This window comes from Pongo abelii, chromosome 11, assembly GCF_028885655.2.
Source record: "Pongo abelii isolate AG06213 chromosome 11, NHGRI_mPonAbe1-v2.0_pri, whole genome shotgun sequence".
NCBI lineage: Eukaryota > Metazoa > Chordata > Mammalia > Primates > Hominidae > Pongo > Pongo abelii.
In genome coordinates, this window is record NC_071996.2 from 123,322,391 (window position 1) to 123,338,436 (window position 16,046).

Here is a 16,046-nt window from a genome sequence, read left to right on the forward strand (position 1 = left end):
TCCTTCACATCCCTTGTAAGTTGGATTCCTAGGTATTTTATTCTCTTTGAAGCAATTGTGAATGGGAGTTCACTCATGATTTGGCTCTCTGTTTGTCTGCTATTGGTGTATAAAAATGCTTGTGATTTTTGTACATTGATTTTGTATCCTGAGACTTTGCTGAAGTTGCTTATCAGCTTAAGGAGATTTTGGGCTGAGACAATGGGGTTTTCTAGATATGCAATCATGTCATCTGCAAACAGGGACAATTTGACTTCCTCTTTTCCTAATTGAATACCCTTTATTTCCTTCTCCTGCCTAATTGCCCTGGCCAGAACTTCCAACACTATGTTGAATAGAAGTGGTGAGAGAGGGCATCCCTGTCTTGTGCCAGTTTTCAAAGGGAATGCTTCCAGTTTTTGCCCATTCAGTATGATATTGGCTGTGGGTTTGTCATAGATAGCTCTTATTATTTTGAGATACTTCCCATCAATACCTAATTTATTGAGAGTTTTTAGCATGAAGGGTTGTTGAATTTTGTCAAAGGCCTTTTCTGCATGTATTGAGATAATCATGTGGTTTTTGTCTTTGGTTCTGTTTATATGCTGGATTACGTTTATTGATTTGCGTATATTGAACCAGCCTTGCATCCCAGGGATGAAGCCCACTTGATCATGATGGATAAGCTTTTTGATGTGCTGCTGGATTCTGTTTGCCAGTATTTTATTGAGGATTTTTGCATCAATGTTCATCAAGGATATTGGTCTAAAATTCTCTTTTTTTGTTGTGTCTCTGCCCGGCTTTGGTATCAGGATGATGCTGGCCTCATAAAATGAGTTAGGGAGGATTCCCTCTTTTTCTATTGATTGGAATAGTTTCAGAAGGAATGGTACCAGCTCCTCTTTGTACCACTGGTAGAATTCGGCTGTGAACCCATCTGGTCCTGGACTTTTTTTGGTTGGTAAGCTAGTGATTATTGCCACAATTTCAGCTCCTGTTATTGGTCTATTCAGAGATTCAACTTCTTCCTGGTTTAGTCTTGGGAGGGTGTATGTGTTGAGGAATTTATCCATTTCTTCTAGATTTTCTAGTTTATTTGCATAGAGGTGTTTGTAGTATTCTCTGATGGTAGTTTGTATTTCTGTGGGATTGGTGGTGATATCCCCTTTATCATTTTTTATTGCATCTATTTGGTTCTTCTCTCTTTTTTTCTTTATTAATCTTGCTAGCGGTCTATCAATTTTGTTGATCCTTTCAAAAAACCAGCTCCTGCATTCATTAATTTTTTGAAGGGTTTTTTGTGTCTCTATTTCCTTCAGTTCTGCTCTGATGTTAGTTATTTCTTGCCTTCTGCTAGCTTTTGAATGTGTTTGCTTTTGCTTTTCTAGTTCTTTTAATTGTGATGTTAGGGTGTCAATTTTGGATCTTTCCTGCTTTCTCTTATGGGCATTTAGTGCTATAAATTTCCCTCTACACACTGCTTTGAATGCATCCCAGAGATTCTGGTATGTTGTGTCTTGGTTCTCATTGGTTTCAAAGAACATCTTTATTTCTGCCTTCATTTCATTATGTACCCAGTAGTCATTCAGGAGCAGGTTGTTCAGTTTCCATGTAGCTGAGCGGTTTTGAGTGAGATTCTTAATCCTGAGCTCTAGCTTGATTGCACTGTGATCTGAGAGATAGTTTGTTATAATTTCTGTTCTTTTACATTTACTGAGGAGGGCTTTACTTCCAAGTATATGGTCAATTTTGGAATAGGTGTGATGTGGTGCTGAAAAAAATGTATATTCTGTTGATTTGGGGTGGAGAGTTCTGTAGATGTCTATTAGGTCTACTTGGTGCAGAACTGAGTTCAATTCCTGGGTATCCTTGTTGACTTTCTGTCTTGTTGATCTGTCTAATGTTGACAGTGGGGTGTTAAAGTCTCCCATTATTAATGTGTGGGAGTCTAAGTCTCTTTGTAGGTCACTCAGGACTTGCTTTATGAAACTGGGTGCTCCTGTATTGGGTGCATATATATTTAGGATAGTTAGCTCTTCTTGTTGAATTAATCCCTTTACCATTATGTAATGGCCTTCTTTGTCTCTTCTGATCTTTGTTGGTTTAAAGTCTGTTTTATCAGAGACTAGGATTGCAATCCTGGCCTTTTTTTGTTTTCCATTTGCTTGGTAGATCTTCCTCCATCCTTTTATTTTGAGCCTATGTGTGTCTCTGCACGTGAGATGGGTTTCCTGAATACAGCACACTGATGGGTCTTGAGTCTTTATCCAATTTGCCAGTCTGTGTCTTTTAATTGGAGCATTTAGTCCATTTACATTTAAAGTTAATATTGTTATGTGTGAATTTGATCCTGTCATTATGATGTTACCTGGTTATTTTGCTTGTTAGTGGATGCAGTCTCTTCCTAGTCTCGATGGTCTTTACATTTTGGCATGATTTTGCAGTGGCTGGTACCGGTTGTGCCTTTCCATGTTTAGCGCTTCCTTCAGGAGCTCTTTTAGGGCAGGCCTGGTGGTGACAAAATCTCTCAGCATTTGCTTGTCTGTAAAGTATTTTATTTCTCCTTCACTTATGAAGCTTAGTTTGGCTGGATATGAAATTCTGGGTTGAAAATTCTTTTCTTTAAGAATGTTGAATATTGGCCCCCACTCTCTTCTGGCTTGTAGAGTTTCTGCCGAGAGATCCCCTGTTAGTCTGATGGGCTTCCCTTTGAGGGTAACCCGACCTTTCTCTCTGGCTGCCCTTAACATTTTTTCCTTCATTTCAACTTTGGTGAATCTGACAATTATGTGTCTTGGAGTTGCTCTTCTCAAGGAATATCTTTGTGGCATTCTCTGTATTTCCTGAATCTGAATGTTGGCCTGCCTTGCTAGATTGGGGAGGTTCTCCTGGATAATATCCTGCAGAGTGTTTTCCAACTTGGTTCCATTCTCCCTGTCACTTTCAGGTACACCTATCAGACGTAGATTTGGTCTTTTCACATAGTCCCACATTTCTTGGAGGCTTTGCTCGTTTCTTTTTATTCTTTTTTCTCTAAACTTCCCTTCTCGCTTCATTTCATTCATTTCATCTTCCATGGCTGATACCCTTTCTTCCATTTGATCGCATCAGCTCCTGAGGCTTCTGCACTCTTCACGTAGTTCTCGAGCCTTGGTTTTCAGCTCCATCAGCTCCTTTAAGCACTTCTCTGTATTGGTTATTCTAGTTATACATTCCTCTAAATTTTTTTCAAGGTTTTCAACTTCTTTGCCTTTGGTTTGAATATCCTCCCATAGCTCGGAGTAATTTGATCGTCTGAAGCCTTCTTCTCTCAGCTCGTCGAAGTCATTCTCTGTCCAGCTTTGTTCCGTTGCTGGTGAGGAACTGCATTCCTTTGGAGGAGGAGAGGCACTCTGCTTTTTAGAGTTTCCAGTTTTTCTGCTCTGTTTCTCCCCCATGTTTGTGGTTTTATCTACTTTTGGTCTTTGATGATGGTGATGTACAGATGGGTTTTTGGTGTGGATGTCCTTTCTGTTAGTTTTCCTTCTAACAGACAGGACCCTCAGCTGCAGGTCTGTTGGAGTACCTGGCCGGCCGTGTGGGGTGTCAGTCTGCCCCTGCTGGGGGGTGCCTTCCAGTTAGGCTGCTCGGGGGTCAGGGGTCAGGGACCCACTTGAGGAGGCAGTCTGCCCGTTCTCAGATCTCCAGCTGCATGCTGGGAGAACCACTGCTCTCCTCAAAGCTGTCAGACAGGGACATTTAAGTCTGCAGAGGTTACTGCTGTCTTTTTGTTTGTCTGTGCCCTGCCCCCAGAGGTGGAGCCTACAGATGCAGGCAGGCCTCCTTGAGCTGTGGTGGGCTCCACCCAGTTCAAGTTTCCTGGCTGCTTTGTTTACCTAAGAGAGCCTGGGCAATGGCGGGTGCCCCTCCCCCAGCCTCGCTGCCGCCTTGCTGTTTGATTTCAGACTGCTGTGCTAGCAATCAGTGAGACTCCGTGGGCGTAGGACCCTCTGAGCCAGGTGCGGGCTATAATCTCCTGGTGCACTGTTTCCTAAGCCCGTCGGAAAAGCACAGTACTCGGGTGGGAGTGGCCCGATTTTCCAGGTGCCGTCTGTCACCCCTGGAAAGGGAACTCCCTGACCCCTTGCGCTTCCCGAGTGAGGCAATGCCTCGCCCCTGCTTCGGCTGGCACATGGTGCGCTTACCCACTGACCTGCGCCCACTGTCTGGCACTCCCTGGTGAGATGAACACGGTACCTCCGATGGAAATGCAGAAATCACCCGTCTTCTGCGTCGCTCACGCTGGGAGCTGTAGACTGGAGCTGTTCCTATTCAGCCATCTTGGCTCCTCCCCCCTAATTTTCAAAATTTCTTTCAAAATAGGAGTCATTTCTCCCAAATCCTGCCATTGCTTTATCAATGAAGGTTATATAATATTCTAAATCCTTTTTATTCATTTCCACAATATTCACAGCATCTTCACCAGGAGTGGATTCCATCTCAAGAAGCCACTTTCTTTGCTCATCCATAAGAAGCTACTCTTCATCCATTCAAGTTTTACCATGAGATTGCAGCAACATCTTCAGGCCCCACTTCTAATTCTGGTTCTCTTGGTATTTCTATCACATCGCAGTGACTTCCTCCACTGAAGTCTTGAATCCCTCAACGTCATTCATGAAGGTTGGAATAAATTTCTCTCAAACTCCTGTTCATATTGATATTTGACTTCTTTCCATGAATCACAACTGTCCTTAATGGCACCTGCAATGGTGAATCCTTTGCAATTTTCAATTTACTTTGTCCAGATCCACCTGAGGAATCACTATCTCTGGCAGGTATAGCCTTACATAATTTATTTATTAAATCATTAGACTTGAAGTAGAAATTACTCCTTGCTTCAGGGCCTCCAGAATGGATGTGGTGTTAGAAGGCATGGAAACAAGATTAATCTCCTTTAACATCTCCAGCAGAGATGTTGGATGACCAGGTGTATTGTCAATGAACAATAACATCTTAAAAGGAACGTTTTCTTCTGAACAGGTCTCAACAGTGGGCTTAAAATATTTAGTAAACCATGCTGTCAACAGATGTCACCCAGCATACAAATGGAATGTGTCGTTCCATTTATAGAGCACAGATAGAGTAGATTTAGTATAATTCTTAAGGTTCCTAGGAATGGTAAATGAGCATTGGCTTCAACTTAAGGTCACCAGCTGCATTAGCCCCTAACAAAACAGTAGCCTGTCATTTGATGCTTTGAGGCCGGGCATTGACTTCTTCTCTCGAGGTATGAAAGTCCTAATAAGATCTTCTTCCAATAGAAGGCTGTTCCATCTTCCTTGAAAATCTTTTGTTTAGTGTAGCCACCTTCATCTGTGATCTGAGCTAGATCCCCTGGATAACTTGCTGCAGCTTCTCCATCAGCACTTGCTGCTTCACCTTGCACCTTTATGTTAAGGAAATGGCTTCTTTCCTTTAACCTCATGAACCTCTGCTACCTTCTAACTTTTCTTCTGTAGGTTCCTTACCTCTTTCAGCCTTCACTGAATTGAAGAGATTTAGGGCCTTGCTTGGGAGGATTGCTTCCTTTGATTTAAAGGAATGTTGTGGCTGGTTTGATCTTCTATCCAGATCACTAAAACTTTCTCTGTATCAGCAATAAAGCTGTTGGCTTTCTTATCATTCATGTGTTCACTGGAATACCACTTTTAATTTTCCTCAAGAACTTTTCCTTTGCATTCATGACTTGACTGTTTGGTGCGAAAGGCCTATCTCAGCTTTCGACATGCCCTGCTCACTAATCATAATCATTTCTAGCTTTTGATTTAAAGGGAGAGATGTGAGATACTTCCTTTCACTTGAACACTTAGAGGTCATTATAGGGTAATTAATTATCCTACCTTCAGTATTGTTGTGTCTCAGGGGTTAGGGAGGCCTGAGGAGAATGGGAGAGACAGGGGAATGGCCAGTCAGTGGAGCAGTCAGAACGTACACATTTATTAAGCTCTCCATCTTGTATGAGCACAATTCATGGTACCCCCCAAAAAATTACAATAGAAACATCAGAGATCACTGATTGCAGATCACCATAACAGTTATAATAATAACAAATCATTTGAAATATTGTGAGATTTACCAAAATGTGACACAGAGACAGGAAGTGAGCGCATGTTGTTTGAAAAAATGGTGCCAAGCAACTTGCTCGAAGCAGGATTGCCCAAAACCTTCAGTTTGTAAAAAATGCAATATATGGGAAGTGCAATAAAGTAACATGCAAAAAACACGATATGCTTGTATTTGAATATGTTTACGTGCAACCTAACTTTCAGTTGTCTCATTGCTTAGAATCTCAGAATCTATTGTCTGACCACAAGCCTCCCTTCTGTGGGACTTTCCTGTTTAGTTGGTCTACGTGGCCATCACCTGGGTGGCTGACCTGGGGCTTATTAATTCTGAAACCCTGACACCTCATTGATGCAGCTTATGCTAATTGTAGGTGCTGCTACAGCCTTTGTTCTATTTGTTCCTTTTTTCTCTTTTAGCTGAAACCTCAGGGGGACTGGTTTTGTCATGTTGCTCATTTCCATTTTTCATTGCTTTTCATTATTTCTGTGGTAGACACAGTGTCAGGCTGAAAAACGTGTGTTCCTATTTTTAACACAATCTAGGAAAATCCAGAAGAAAAGAAGACATAAGCATGATTTTTACTAAAACCTATACAGTTCTTCATTTTTCCCTGTGATATTTATTATTTATTTTTAAAACAAAGCCTTTGGAGCATCTTAAGCAATTTAAACACACAAAAAAACAAAACAAAAACTGTCATACCTGCTCAGACATTGTTGAGCACGTGGTGTGAAAACAAAATGAAGCAATCGCTTACTCCAGCAGATTCCCATGCCTTGCTAAATACCCTAACAACTTGGCTACAAATATGACTACAGGGGACAAAGGGGACTTGGGTTGAACAAGACAACAAACAAACCAACCAACCCCACTGACTGGTTGACGAGATGGAGGATACACGATTACAGAATCAAAGTTGGGGGATATGATGAAATAGCAAAGAGCCACAACGGGCAGTGGTTCCCAGCTCTTACTCATTTTCTTTCTTTCTTTTTTTTTTTTTTGAGACAGAGTCTCACTCTGTTGCCCAGGCTGGAGTGCAGTGGTGCAATCTCAGCTTACTGCAACCCCTGCCTCCTTGGTTAAAGCAATTATCCTGCCTCAGCCTCCTGAGTAGCTGGGATTACAGGCGCCCACCACCATGCCTGGCTAATTTTTGTATTTTTAGTACAGACAGGGTTTCACCATGTTGGTCAGTCTGGTCTCGAACTTCTGACTTCAGGTGATCCACCTGCCTTGGCTTCCCAAAGTGCTGGGATTACAGGTGTGAGCCACCCCGCCCAGCCCTCTTATTCATTTTTAAGTTACTAGTGTGTGGTTGTTTGATAATGCGCATAGGACACTGTGGGGTGCTGACATCCAGAGAGAGTGACAGAGGTGTTGGAGTGGGGGTGCTATGTGGGGGAGAGCCGCAGTCTGGTGACAATACTGAGTATGTTACTGTGTGTTTTTGTGTGTCTTTGGAGTGAATGAACATGGCAGAAAAACCCTGGAAGGGGAGGTTGAGGTCAGACAAGGAAGGCCCTGAATGCCACATCAAGTTTGCCACGGCCCTTACGTTCTGGTGACATTGGTGTTAGTCAAGGTTTCAACAGGCTCATAGTAGGATAAATTGAGAAGTTAATTAGAGGATCATTTGTAAAGGGGTGAGCATGGTGTGGGGAAACTCTTCAAGGTTAGTGCAGTCCTTGGATTTAAGAAAAGAGAGTGCAGGTATCACCTGCACCTGCAGGCCTGAGGGTGTGAGAGGGGGGCATGGCTCCCCTACCCTGAGATGGCTGGGGCTGTGTGCAGACCCCACAGGGGAGGAGCTAGGGGATAAATACTTGCTTCCCTTCCTCCATCTGGTCTGATTTCCTAGCGTTGCTGCCTGTACTAGTCAGGGTTCTCCAGAGAAGCAGTACCACTGGGGTGTGTGTGTGTGTGTGTGTGTGTGTGTGTGTGTGTGAAAGACAGAGGGACAGAGAGAGAGACAGAGAGAGAAAAAGAGAGAGATTCATTCGTTTATTTAAGGAGCTGGCTCATACGATTGTGGAGGCATGGTGAGTCCGAAGACTGATGGGGTAGGCCGTGAGGCTGGAGACTCAGGGAGTTCAAAGGCTGTCTGCTGGCAGAATTCCTTCTCGCTCAGGGGGAGGTCAGTCTTTGTTCTATGAAGGCCTTTCACAGATTGGATAAAGCTCACCCACCTTATGTAGGGTATTCTGCTTCAAGTCCACTGATTTAAATGTTATTCTCATCCACAAAACACCTTCATAGAAACATCTAGAATAATGTTCGACCGTGTATTTGTGTACCATGTCCAACCAAGCTGACACGTTAAAATTAGTGATCACACTGCCCCTCGGTCGATCTCAGTCAGAAGCCAGAGGGCAGGGGAATCTGGATGCTGTGGGGGTGTGTCAGCCTCTGAGGCACAGAATGGTAAAGGCTGGACATCGAGGGGCAAACCACTTACCCCAATGTGATGTGGAATAAAGTAAGGGGAGGGTTTTGCCTTTGCACCCTCTCTCTTCTGTCTAGAAGCTTGGACTGGGGTCGTGGGTCTTTCTGAACTTTAAGTGTTTCCAGAGACCCTATATAATACAAATGCTCCTCCTGCCTCCCTGCAAATGAGTACAAGCATCAAGTAGAAATGAAATCTCTTAAAACACTGCTGGTTTCCTTTTACACTTTTATTTAATTTTTTTCTTAAACTACACGAATGGCAGTATAAGCCATGTGCGATTTCAAAAGGCAGTCACCTAGACGGTCTGGAGAAACAGCAAACTTTCATCTTGAGATCTGTGTGCCGATTTCACTGTAATAATCCCCCCACATCCTGCAACCTGCACTCTGGCTGTTCTGCACTTGCAGAGGATGGTACAGAAGGACCTAAGTCGTTTCAAGAAAGATTTAAGTTAGATCTGATAAGGAGCTTTATTACTGATGCTGTGGAATACTGGGAGGGGGTCTTTCTGTTGGGCTATTTTGGATTTTGGACTTTACTGAAAAACAAATAGGCCAGGGTCAAATTCACATCAGAGGAACTCATGTAAAATGGAGACTTGAAGAGTTATTTAGCTATTCAAATAAGAAATGGTTTTTAATAACTGGATAATTACCTTAATTCTCCACTTCATTTTGTATGATGCAATGTGTTTCGAGTTCTGCCATGATGTTCTGGAGGAAGTGACAAGAATTGGAAAACTATTATCACAAACAGATGACAAAGTGTTGTACTAGAGATACCATAGGTCTAAATTCAGCTGACCTCAGGGATGGCTTCTAGAAGCAGAAAAGCCGTGACTGCAGGGGCCACCTGGATAGGGGGATGCAGACCAGTGTCTGCCCTGGTTAGCAGGAAAGTAGCAGGCTGCTGCTTCCTGGGAAAGTCTCCTTCCCTCTCTTGGATCTTCCTCCCTAAAATGAGAGTCCAGTCATGTCCCAGAACATGGGGCAGAGCCGTGAACATCACCTCTACCAGATAACACAGCTCAGATCATTATTCACGTGCATGTCATGTATGGCATGGCTCATGGGTGGAGGGATACCAACCTTTTTCTTCTGGCTATAGCCGATTGGACTGGGCAGATATGCTGAGGCCACAGAAAGGCCGTGTCTGGGCTGGACATAAGGGATGTCAGAGGCCTCTAGGGTGCCTGGGGGAGAGTCTGCTTAATCCAGGTGCCCATTTGACTAGTAGAAATCAAATCAAATAAAATAAGTGTCTTCTCTTTCAAGTTAATGCTAAGAAATCTGGCAGGTCACTGAACTTGCTACCACCCCAAAATGCCTAGTGATGCATCTGTCTCCCTGAGGTTGCTGTATGTTTCAGAACTGGGATGCAAAGTTCAGCTTCTTGTGACACCCCATTTTCAAAGGTATCCCTGCAATACATTGTCATAATTCCAAGTGATCTGAGTCCCTCTTTCTTGTCCGCTTGACTGATTTGATGACTTGACCAGTACAATCTCATCAAGCTCTAACAGTGTGAGATTCCAATTCTACTGTGATGTAATATGGTGCCTGGGAGGCAGGGTGGTGAAGGAGCTAAGCAAATGGGCTCTGGGATCACACTACCGGGGTCCATTTTGAGCTCTTCCAGTTAGGTCGGGGTAGGTTGAACCCCTGTAGCACAGACACCAGGTAAGAATGCCTTTACCAAGCAAGATGGGTGTTTATTGCATGATCACTTAACAGTGTGGGTGTAAGCAGTTCAGGACTGATACGGCAATCCTAAAATTTGAGGGATCCAGGCTCTTCTTATCTTGTTGCTTCACCATCTTCAGGGTGTTTCTCTCACCCCTATGCTTTAGGTGGCTTTCCACAACATCCATAATCCTGCCAGAAGAAGAGGGGAGAGGGGAAGGGAAGGTACAGAAGGGAAGCTACTCACATCACTGCAGCTAAAACCTATTGGCCAGAACTTAGTCACATGGCAACACCAACTGCAAAGGCATTTGGGAAGTGTAACCTGCATTAGTTTTGTATTGCTGTATAACAAATGAGCACAGACTCAGTTGCTTAAACAACACAACTTTATTATCTCTCAGTTTCTGGGGATCAGGAGTGCTCATCGTTTGCTCAGGGTCTCATCAGGCTGCAATCAAAGTGTCATCCAGAACTGCAATCCCATCTGAGACTCAGGATGCTTGTCCAAAGTTACTGGTTATGGGCAGGATTTAGTTCCTTGCGATTGCAGGACTGAGGTCCCACTTTCTTGCTGGCTGTCAGTGAGTCTGTTCCCAGCTCCTAGAGGCTGGCTGCTAGTCTTTGCCATGTGGCCCTTTCCACAATAAGGCATTGCACCTTCAAGACCAGCAAGAGCATTCCTCTGACCCTTTCTCTTTAGCAAAGGCCCAGTTTCTTTTTAGGGCTCACCTGATTAGGCCAGGCCCACCCAGAGTCATCTCCCTTTTGACTGACTCAGAGACAACTGATGTGGTACCTTAGCTCCATCTGTAAAATCCCTTTACTGCTATCAAATAATACAGCCTAATCTAAAGGAGCAATCATTTCATCCTATTACCAGTCCTACTTGTACTCAGGAAGAAGGGGTTTAAAGGCTATATACACCAGGGGGTAGGAATCTTGGGGACCATTTAGAATTGTTCCTACTTCATAATCTTTATTTGGGTGGCTATATGCCCAGCCAAAAGTAATCAATACGATTCTGATTTCTGTAGTTCTATGACTTGAGAAGAATGGGAAAATGATATTGGGGTTAACTAGCGGTCTCTGCTATAATAACTTATTATCCATGTTATCTTGTTATTTAATTTTTCTGTGCTTCAGCTTCTCCTATAAAACAGGGATGATGATAATACTTCACTGATAGGTTTGTTGTGAGGCTTAACTTAGATTGCATGCAGAACAGTGCTCTACACATATAAAGATCCTCATTAATGGTCAGCAATAATTCCCCTCTTCTTCCTCCTCATCCTCCTTGTCTTCCTCGTCCTTGTCCTCCTCCTCCTCCTTCCAAATCATGGATGAAACACAGAAATAAAATAAGGGAAAAAAATTCAAGAGTCATCAAAAAGTCTACCCATATCTTAATGACTAATGAATACAAAAGGGGCTTGTTGAAATCTTTCCAATCTTGACCTTTCTTATACAAGTGCTAGACAAGTGGAAATCTGCAGAATATTCCCAGCATCTCAAACTGACCATTGCATAACGAATGATGTCACACAGTGAAGCTGCCCCTAGGTGACATCACATCCTGAGAGGAGGAGCCGCTAGGGCAAAACCTCTAGAACCTGATGTGCATTTTGCCAGGGAAACCAGAGTTGCATGATTTCTATGAACTTGAAAGTTGATCATGTCCAGTACAGATACAAAGCAAGAGTGTGCATATGTGTGTGGCATGCCTGTGTGTGAAATTAGCCACATATTGATTAAACTTTCCTACATGCTGAAGGGATGGGGTGGTTTAGAGAGCCGTTGGAAGAAACAAAGCAATGAACTTATCATGTTGCTTGACTCAGCGAGCTCTGGGATTTAAAAACTAAATCTGAGCCATTAGAACTTTTTAAATAGGAAAACATTCCACATAGGTCTAGCAACGTTCACGTTAGGGTTTTTAACACTTTCATATGCATCTCAGATAGCCAACCTGGAGTGGTCCTTGAGTAACACACAATACAAACAATTATTCCAGACATTTCAAAAATGAAGTGCTACCAGCTTCATTGTGTCCCCCAGCTCTGGCGAGTAATGAAAGACATATTCTTAATGTGAAACAAAAGAGGATTGTGAATATTAAAAAAGCAGCCCAGCCAGTTAGAGTTAAACCATCGGGATAAGACATTAACTTAAACCACATGTGAAGTGCAGCTGTTTCTGGTGAAGCTTTCATCAGGCTCAAGTGGAAAGATTGGTGGGTTTTAATATGTGGTTTCCAGCCAAGCCAATAGGAATCTGGGGAAAATGTGTGTGAAATCAGGCCGCTGCCAGGGGGGTCTCAGGCTCTGGGCTGGCTTTTCTTTCTGTGAACATAAACAAAGGTAACCCAATGCTGAGGGCAAGGCCTGCTCCATCCAAAGGTTTAGCTGAGAGACTCTGGAGTGACCGGCCAGGCTGTGGAGTTTCTGGACTCTTCGTTCTCCCTTTCAAGAGGAATGCATAAATAGATCCCATGGTGTTAGGAGTAGGGATGAAGAAGGAGTCTTCTTGTATCTGCCACTTCATCTCAGGAACATCTAGAATTTGTTCAGCTCCTAATAACTGACAGCATCAAAAGGTGCCAACTCTATTCGAACTTACTGGCATGCTGGTTGGGTTTCACCTCTGAGGATTTAAATTTGCTTAAGAAAAGTGGTGCTATACACGATGCAGCACCTACCTGTTATAAGAACATGAAAATATTAGAAATTAATGAAAAAGTATCAGATGAGTGCAAAAATAAGGATTAATTGCACACTATTTCCTTACAAAGACTAAATTAGTGAAATAGCTTAAAGGTTGGTTGGGCTGCTGCCTGATTTTTTCCAGCCAGTTCTGGAGGCCATAGATGATTGCTTCTGGACTCACTGCTGGGTGACGCTGTCAGCCTTCCACTGCTTACCTTCTGCATCATAATATTGCTTTCAGCTTCAGAGGTGTGGAACAGAAATAATCTTTATGAGCCCACAAATTCAGGAGTTGTGGGAGAAAAGTGGAAATGTCTGAACTGTATTCATTGACCTTAGGAAAACAGTTGAAATATTACCATTTCTGTGCATTGATTCATGTATTTAACATTTATTAGGCAGCTAGACGATTCAAGAGACTTTGCAAAATGCTCTTGGGGATGCAAAGATGTGTAAAAGGGAAAAGAATTGACATTTATTGAGAATATACTATATGCCAGACATCACAGTGGCCATTGGATTACATTTTCTCATTTAATTCCCAAAACCTTGAAAGAGAAAGATTATAAGATAAGATCTTTGCTCTCAAAAGCCTTCCAGTCTGTGATTAAATAGTAGATAAAAGACATATTCAAATATCCATGAAATAAGATATTCTAACTATACGCCAAAGGAGAGGTTTTAATGGGAGTTAAGAGTCTGGAGTCATTACATGGAGAATGAAAGAAAGTTTATTGGAGAAGACCATATTGAGTTGGACACTGAAGGTTGGGTAGGATTTAGATTCACAGAGAGGGAGGACAAGGCATGACCCAGGTGAAGGAGAAGATGAGGGCAGGGGAAGCAAAAGGAAGAAGCAATCCCTATGAGTCCCATGCTACTCAGAGATCAAGGGAAAATCTCTTATAGAAGTTTCCCTTATTATCACTGCATGGGTCTTGTCCAGGCGAGGTCTATACCTTGACTTTAAGGCCACACCGTATGAAAAATGCAGGTCTTTAAACACTAGATGCACATTCAGTGTGGTGAGATGCTGACACCATCAGAGGCCTGATCAAATTAAGGCCTGGTAAGGGCAGTGCAGGCTTTCCTTTCCAATCTCATGCTCACTCTGGGGCCCAAGTGCATGGAATGGGATGGCTGTCCCAGTGGCCAGCACTGTTTCATGTGTGCTCATCTCTCTGTGTAGTTATGATGGGGCTGTGCCATTGAACTTCAAAGGTTAACTTCACATAGAATTTGATTATGAAGACTGACATAGGGACCAAAATGCAGAGTCAAGTCACTGTGGGTAAACATATGTCTGTGGAGGTGGGGGCAGTGTTGGAAGGTCAGGATGTTGGGCAGGCCAGCCCTGCTGGGGACAGAGAGTGAAGGATTGGTGTTTGGATTGCATTTGGTGTAGGGTTTGGTGGTAGTAGGGTATAAGGAAAAGTTTCAGGTAAGCTTGTTTCAATACATTGGGGCTATTGGATTGCAGCTAAGAAGTGGAGATGTATTCTCTGAAAATTAGTTGCCCACATTCTACTTCATCATGTTGCTTTTAGGTTGGTGCAAAATTGTGGCTTTTGCCATTATTTTTAATTTGGCATTACTTGTTGAGTCTGAGAAGAAAGTAAGTGCCTTTTCTAAAGCGGCCCCATTCCTGATGGATTGTTGAAGCTGAATCCTCATGCTTGAGGTTAAATCAATCAAGTCACTAGGCACCAGGCTCTAGAGAGGCTACAAGGAAGTTTGGCGGACAGTTTCTATCCTCAGGCAGTTCATTGACCTACCATATTCTCATGAGAAAGTGACCAGTAGTATATGGTGAGTTGGGTGCCTGTAAGCCCAACCAGTGACCTGAAATGTTGTACTGGTCTCCCAGGGCTGATGTAACAAAGTACCCCAAACTGGGTGCTTAAACAATGGAAATTTATTCTCTCATAGTTTTGGAGGTTGAAAGTCCCAATTCAAGGTGTCAGCAGGGCCACATTCTCTCTAAAGGCTCTAGGGAAGAATCCTTCCTTGCCTTTTCTGGCTTCTGGTAGTTTCCAGCAATCCTTGGTGTTCCTCGGCTTGTGCCAGCATAACTCCAATTTTCTCTGTGTCTTCAAATCTCTCTCCATAGAGGGACACACGTTTTTGGATTTAGGGCCCACTCTGATCCAGTATGACTTCATCTTAATTATATCTGCAGAGACCCTATTTCCAACTAAGATCACATTCATAGGTACAGGGGTTAAGACTTCAGCATATCTTCTTGGGAGACACAATTCAAGCCACAGCAGATATTAATGTGCAGGCTGGCTGGATAGAAGGACCCTATGAACTGGGATAGTCATGGATGACATCTTGGCATGATGGGACTTGAGCTCTTTCTCAAGGATATGTGGTATTTGGATGGAGAAGGGGTGGGCTGGACTCCAAGGTGGGTGGAAGGGGAAAAAGGGAAGAATTATATGGCTGGGGTCACAGAGATTGACTGAAGCAGATTAGAGACTGGCCAGGAGCCAGCCTGGCAGGGACAGAGGAATGAACTGGGGAGTGATGAAGATTGACACTGGGGAAAGAAACTGGGACCAGATTGTGGAGCTACCCAAGCATACTGGAAAACTGAATGGCTGGGCTTCAACCATATTTCCCATATTCTGGAAAAAACTCCATTCAACATCCCCAAAAACCTTCAGAAGACAGAGGCAGTCACACATGAAGAGCCTTATGCCCAATCTGCTTCTGAAGTGTATCCCCAGGTATCTTGTAAAAGCTTATGGGCCACCCAGTGAAGGGGTGCCTTGGGTTTAGCCTGAAGAAGACCTACCAGCACTGGCAAGGGCACAAATGAGGTTAGCCAATATGTCATTAGTAAGGCAGAGCAGTGAGCAAAAGGCCTGGGATCTGCTCTTCTTCTCTTTGGGCATCAGATTTCCTATTTGCAAAAAGCAATGGCTTTGGTTGTGACATGCTGCAGTTTCTTGACTCTATATAATAAAATGGTGTAACTTATGTTTGAATAGACTTAAACTAAGTTCATCTGCAAATATTCCTTCATTTGATATAGCATCTCTATGAGATGGATAGAGAAAAATTTTTACCCCATTTTGATAGATGAGGACATAGACTCAGAGGAAGTTCACTGACTTGCAG

At 43.1% G+C, this 16,046-nt stretch overlaps 1 long non-coding RNA gene across 1 annotated transcript; it reads right to left on the reverse strand.

The window, feature by feature from the left end:
- Positions 1–8,777: 8,777 nt before the first annotated feature.
- Positions 8,778–10,040, reverse strand: LOC103890038 (uncharacterized). The gene is made up of 4 exons (XR_654391.3): positions 9,622–10,040; positions 9,338–9,486; positions 9,189–9,246; positions 8,778–8,958 (listed from the first exon to the last, which is right to left on the reverse strand). It is a non-coding gene; the product is annotated as an uncharacterized LOC103890038 (long non-coding RNA).
- Positions 10,041–16,046: the final 6,006 nt, after the last annotated feature.